The following is a 7145-nucleotide window of genomic DNA, read 5'->3' as shown; positions in this document are numbered from 1 at the left end:
ATTCTTCAAGGGTTTTCAAAAATACTTCATTCAACTGTGGCAATATACCATGATCCAGAGTTGGGAATAAATGATGCAGACTATGTTCACCGAAATGTGTTAAGCACATAAATTGTGAACTTTTAATATCACCACGATCAATAATGGTATCCAATTGATAAAGGCCCCAGTCACGATTTTCACGCAAGGCATCACCATCATGGACGATTTCCGGGGTATGATGGGAGGCATTCAAACCAATTAAACCGAAAATAAAACTGGAGATGGCCAGAATGCGCAACCATTGAATCAGGACAGTTAAGGGTGATGCCTGGGAGACTACATGGGAAGGGAGGGAGATGGAAGGAAATTAGAAAAATATTATTGGAATATCCCAATCTAGTTTTACTTACCTCAAGATAAAATGAAATGGAAATATCATAGCATAGAACACGGGTTGTATTATAACCGATATAATACGCCGGCCCATTGAAGCAATGTGTGGATTTGGAATCCAACATAAAAATGGTTCGAACAGGGACATTTCCAAATCATGTAACGAATTGGTGTAGACATGATGTGACAGGGCATGTGAAATCCGCCATTCATTAAAATTCATCAGGGTCAAGTTGAAGGTATACATTTGCCAATTATCCCGTTGATGAAAGTAATTGTGGGCCGATATACTAACCCATGCCAAGGAGAGGGCTGCCGCCACCTCAAATACAATATTTGGTAAGAGGGCCGAGAGTACAATGAATACCAAGGTGGAGGAGAGAAGAATTAAATGGTAGAGCTGAAAACAAAAGACAGGCAGATTAATAAAGGGACAGACAGATTATGAAGGGAGCCTTTATAGACGAGATAAAGCGAGTCTGAAGGTAGTCTTTATAGACGAGCTGAAGGGAGTCTTTATAGACGAGCTGAAGCAGGGAGTCTTTATAGACGAGCTGAAGCAGGGAGTCTTTATAGACGAGCTGAAGGCCAGGGAGTCTTTATAGACGAGCTGAAGGCCAGGGAGTCTTTATAGACGAGCTGAAGGCCAGGGAGTCTTTATAGACGAGCTGAAGGCCAGGGAGTCTTTATAGACGAGCTGAAGGCCAGGGAGTCTTTATAGACGAGCTGAAGGCCAGGGAGTCTTTATAGACGAGCTGAAGGCCAGGGAGTCTTTATAGACGAGCTGAAGGCCAGGGAGTCTTTATAGACGAGCTGAAGGCCAGGGAGTCTTTATAGACGAGCTGAAGGCCAGGGAGTCTTTATAGACGAACTACAAAGGCCAAGGTGAAGCCACAAGAGCCTTTTATAGACGAGCTGAAGGCCAGGGAGTCTTTATAGACGAGCTGAAGGCCAGGGAGTCTTTATAGACGAGCTGAAGGCCAGGGAGTCTTTATAGACGAGCTGAAGGCCAGGGAGTCTTTATAGACGAGCTGAAGGCCAGGGAGTCTTTATAGACGAGCTGAAGCAGGGAGTCTTTATAGACGAGCTGAAGCAGGGAGTCTTTATAGACGAGCTGAAGCAGGGAGTCTTTATAGACGAGCTGAAGCAGGGAGTCTTTATAGACGAGCTGAAGCAGGTAGTCTTTATAGACGAGCTGAAGCAGGGAGTCTTTATAGACGAGCTGAAGCAGGGAGTCTTTATAGACGAGCTGAAGCAGGGAGTCTTTATAGACGAGCTGAAGCAGGGAGTCTTTATAGACGAGCTGAAGCAGGGAGTCTTTATAGACGAGCTGAAGCAGGGAGTCTTTATAGACGAGCTGAAGCAGGGAGTCTTTCTAGACGAGCTGAAGCAGGGAGTCTTTATAGACGAGCTGAAGCAGGGAGTCTTTCTAGACGAGCTGAAGCAGGGAGTCTTTATAGACGAGCTGAAGCAGGGAGTCTTTATAGACGAGCTGAAGCAGGGAGTCTTTATAGACTTGAGGGGAGTCTTTATAGACCAGGTGAGGGGAGTCTTTATAGACCAGCTGAGGGGAGTCTATATGGACGAGCTGAACGGGGACGAGATGAAGGGAGTCTATATATATGAGCTAAAGGTAGTCTTTATAGATAGAGACTTTAGAAGACTACCTCCAGCTATAAAGACTCCCCTCAACCTGTGTATATACAGGTCGCCTCTCATCCCGCCTATAATAGCCTTTCATTTTCTCTGTTTGTCATATTTGTTTTGTTTGCTTATTTGGAACTCACCCTTGTCTTTTCCTTTGGACTCTGATCAATATGTTTCATTTCTGCAGCAACGCGTTTCTTCAGCGTGCGATAAAAACCATTTTCGTGCAGGGTCAATGTATAATTTCTCGGCGCTTTGGCTTTACGTATAAAATATTTTTCCAATATAGCCTGGGGTACACCCTTTATATGATGAGTTTCAAATGATTCGGTAATATCCGTACCCCTAGTTTTTTCCAACCAAAAACTGCCACCCGGATGCTTCGATATGAAATCCGTAAAATCATATAAATTATCATAGATACGCCAAAGGCCTTCGGCATTATCATCATGCTGTTTACCCTTTAGCCAGCTATAATCGAAATTAAATTACATACATTTTAATATATATTTTTTCAGTGGTAACTAATTTTAGCTAGACAAAAAACTCACCTTTGATTGGTGACCAAAGGTTTATTCCGATAGCTGGGTGGTTTAACAGATATTGTAGAATTTTTCCATGATGCGAGTACTTTGGTAGCGGGCATTGTTTTTTGGTTGTTTATTTTTCTATATTTATTTAATCTCAAGACAGTCGATGCAGATTTTCGGCATTCGCCTAACTATTACAAAATAACACCCAAAACTATTGATGGTATATTTTTTGGTTTTTGAGCTTGATTATGTTTTTGAGGTCATAAAACAAGACTACGATTAAATTTAATCACACAACGCTGAGAGAAGCGTGTTGACCGGTTCGATATCTTTTAGTTTCCGTTCCGTATGTGTTTCTTCTTTGTTTACACTCGGGACACTGAGAGTTTCTTATTAAGCGACTAAGACAAACCCCCTGAAGTCTTAGTCGCTAATACTGAGCCAGAGTCAACTGAGCAGTCGGCGTCTCTGCGGAAAATAATATCGACCAGAGAGCTGTATAGAGCTATCGCAGAAAACCAGTTAAACTTAGACGGAGTTGTATAAAGAACATTTTTTATATTCTCAACAAATAATTGAAACTATTCGAAATCGCTTATGCCATGCACGATCATAAAATAATTAAATATTTTTATAATAGTTTTTCATTGATAACCTACCCCAGTGCCGGACGGCACGCTATCTTGTCTTCTCCTAGTACCGACTATGGCATACATTTTTATCTCTGTCGACATTGACGTGTGCGCCGACGTCTTTGTAAGCGTCAACTGATAAAAATTGTGTTTTGTTTTTAAACTGACTGTTGTTGTTGTTTTTATGTAGATTAATTTATAATCATCGAAATGTATACAGTAAGGGAGAAAAGTTAGTATACAATTAGTATAAGCCTTAGAAAATATTCTTTAAAAAATCCACGCCTCTTGAGAAGACCTTAGAAAATATTGGTTAAAAAATTCACGCCTCTGAGAAGACCTTAGAAAATATTCTTTAAAAAATCCACGCCTCTTGAGAAGACCATAGAAAATATTCTTTAAAAAATCAACGCCTCTTGAGAAGACCTTAGAAAATATTCTTTAAAAAATCCACGCCTCTTGAGAAGACCTTAGAAAATATTCTTTAAAAAATCCACGCCTCTTGAGAAGACCTTAGAAAATATTCCTTAAAAAATCCACGCCTCTTGAGAAGACCTTAGAAAATATTGTTTAAAAAATCCACACCTCTTGAGAAGACCTTAGAGAACTATTCTTTATAAAATCCACGCCTCTTGAGAAGACCTTAGAAAATATTGTTTAAAAAATCCACACCTCTTGAGAAGACCTTAGAAAATATTGTTTAAAAAATCCACACCTCTTGAGAAGACCTTAGAAAATATTCTTTAAAAAATCCACGCCTCTTGAGAAGACCTTAGAAAATATTCTTTAAAAAATCCACGCCTCTTGAGAAGACCTTAGAAAATATTCTTTAAAAAATCCACGCCTCTTGAGAAGACCTTAGAAAATATTCTTTAAAAAATCCACGCCTCTTGAGAAGACCTTAGAAAATATTCTTTAAAAAATCCACGCCTCTTGAGAAGACCTTAGAAAATATTCTTTAAAAAATCCACGCCTCTTGAGAAGACCTTAGAAAATATTCTTTAAAAAATCCACGCCTCTTGAGAAGACCTTAGAAAATATTCTTTAAAAAATCCACGCCTCTTGAGAAGGCCTTAGAAAATATTCTTTAAAAAATCCACGCCTGAAACAAGACCCTAGAAAATATTCTTTAAAAATCCACGCCTCTTGAGAAGACCTTAGAAAATATTCTTTAAAAAATCCACGCCTGAAACAAGACCCTAGAAAATATTCTTTAAAAATCCACGCCTCTTGAGAAGACCTTAGAAAATATTCTTTAAAAAATCCACGCCTGAAACAAGACCCTAGAAAATATTCTTTAAAAATCCACGCCTCTTGAGAAGACCTTAGAAAATATTCTTTAAAAAATCCACGCCTCTTGAGAAGACCTTAGAAAATATTCTTTAAAATAAACCACGCCTCTTGAGAAGACCTTAGAAAATATTCTTCTAAAAAATCCACGCCTCTTGAGAAGACCTTAGAAAATATTTTTTACAAAATCCACGCCTCTTGAGAAGACCTTAGAAAATATTCTTCTAAAAAATCCACGCCTCTTGAGAAGACCTTAGAAAATATTCTTTAAAAAATCCACGCCTCTTGAGAAGACCTTAGAAAATATTCTTTAAAAAATCCACGCCTGAAACAAGACCCTAGAAAATATTCTTTAAAAATCCACGCCTCTTGAGAAGACCTTAGAAAATATTCTTTAAAAAATCCACGCCTGAAACAAGACCCTAGAAAATATTCTTTAAAATTCCACGCCTCTTGAGAAGACCTTAGAAGATATTCTTTAAAAAATCCACGCCTCTTGAGAAGACCTTAGAAAATATTCTTTAAAATAAACCACGCCTCTTGAGAAGACCTTAGAAAATATTCTTCTAAAAAATCCACGCCTCTTGAGAAGACCTTAGAAAATATTTTTTACAAAATCCACGCCTCTTGAGAAGACCTTAGAAAATATTCTTCTAAAAAATCCACGCCTCTTGAGAAGACCTTAGAAAATATTCTTTAAACAATCCACGCCTGAAACAAGACCCTAGAAAATATTCTTTAAAAAATCCACGCCTCTTGAGAAGACCTTAGAAAATATTCTTTAAAAATCCACGCCTCTTGAGAAGACCTTAGAAAATATTCTTTAAAAAATCCACGCCTCTTGAGAAGACCTTAGAAAATATTCTTTAAAAAATCCACGCCTCTTGAGAAGACCTTAGAAAATATTCTTTAAAAAATCCACGCCTCTTGAGAAGACCTTAGAAAATATTCTTTAAAAAATCCACGCCTCTTGAGAAGACCTTAGAAAATATTCTTCTAAAAAATCCACGCCTCTTGAGAAGACCTTAGAAAATATTCTTTAAACAATCCACGCCTGAAACAAGACCCTAGAAAATATTCTTTAAAAATCCACGCCTCTTGAGAAGACCTTAGAAAATATTCTTTAAAAAATCCACGCCTCTTGAGAAGACCTTAGAAAATATTCTTTAAAAAATCCACGCCTCTTGAGAAGACCTTAGAAAATATTCTTCTAAAAAATCCACGCCTCTTGAGAAGACCTTAGAAAATATTCTTTAAACAATCCACGCCTGAAACAAGACCCTAGAAAATATTCTTCTAAAAAATCCACGCCTGAAACAAGACCCTAGAAAATATTCTTCTAAAAAATCCACGCCTCTTGAGAAGACCTTAGAAAATATTCTTTAAACAATCCACGCCTGAAACAAGACCCTAGAAAATATTCTTTAAAAATCCACGCCTCTTGAGAAGACCTTAGAAAATATTCTTTAAAAAATCCACGCCTCTTGAGAAGACCTTAGAAAATATTCTTTAAAAAATCCACGCCTCTTGAGAAGACCTTAGAAAATATTCTTCTAAAAAATCCACGCCTCTTGAGAAGACCTTAGAAAATATTCTTCTAAAAAATCCACGCCTCTTGAGAAGACCTTAGAAAATATTCTTTAAAAAATCCACGCCTCTTGAGAAGACCTTAGAAAATATTCTTTAAAAAATCCACGCCTCTTGAGAAGACCTTAGAAAATATTCTTTAAAATAAACCACGCCTCTTGAGAAGACCTTAGAAAATATTCTTCTAAAAAATCCACGCCTCTTGAGAAGACCTTAGAAAATATTCTTTAAAAAATCCACGCCTCTTGAGAAGACCTTAGAAAATATTCTTCTAAAAAATCCACGCCTCTTGAGAAGACCTTAGAAAATATTGCTTAAAATAAACCACGCCTCTTGAGAAGACCTTAGAAAATATTCTTCTAAAAAATCCACGCCTCTTGAGAAGACCTTAGAAAATATTCTTCTAAAAAATCCACGCCTCTTGAGAAGACCTTAGAAAATATTGCTTAAAATAAACCACGCCTCTTGAGAAGACCTTAGAAAATATTCTTTAAAAAATCCACGCCTCTTGAGAAGACCTTAGAAAATATTCTTCTAAAAAAATCCACGCCTCTTGAGAAGACCTTAGAGAACTATTCTTTAAAATAAACCACGCCTCTTGAGAAGACCTTAGAGAACTATTCTTTAAATAATCCACGCCTCTTGAGAAGACCTTAGAAAATATTCTTCTAAAAAAATCCACGCCTCTTGAGAAGACCTTAGAGAACTATTCTTTAAAATAAACCACGCCTCTTGAGAAGACCTTAGAAAATATTCTTCTAAAAAAATCCACGCCTCTTGAGAAGACCTTAGAAAATACTCTTTAAAATAAACCACGCCTCTTGAGAAGACCTTAAAAATATTCTTTAAAATAAACCACGCCTCTTGAGAAGACCTTAGAGAACTATTCTTTAAAATAAACCACGCCTCTTGAGAAGACCTTAGAGAACTATTCTTTAAAATAAACCACGCCTCTTGAGAAGACCTTAGTAAAATTTTCTTTAAAAAATCCACGCCTCTTGAGAAGTCTTAGAGAACTATTCTTTAAAAATTACTTTTATTTGGCCCTTGAAAAATTGTTTTATTTTCTAATGTCCAGTTT

At 37.2% G+C, this 7145-nt stretch overlaps 1 pseudogene; it reads right to left on the bottom strand.

The window, feature by feature from the left end:
* Positions 1 to 13: 13 nt before the first annotated feature.
* Positions 14 to 2668, bottom strand: LOC133334491 (cytochrome b5-related protein-like; annotated as a pseudogene).
* Between the last annotated feature and the right edge of the window lie 4477 nt (positions 2669 to 7145).

The sequence above is a fragment of the Musca vetustissima genome, unplaced genomic scaffold (genome assembly GCF_032173495.1).
Source record: "Musca vetustissima isolate MV318-11 ecotype Yass unplaced genomic scaffold, APGP_CSIRO_Mvet_v1 utg137057, whole genome shotgun sequence".
NCBI classification, from domain to species: Eukaryota; Metazoa; Arthropoda; class Insecta; order Diptera; family Muscidae; genus Musca; species Musca vetustissima.
This window is presented reverse-complemented; position numbering and strand designations above follow the sequence as displayed.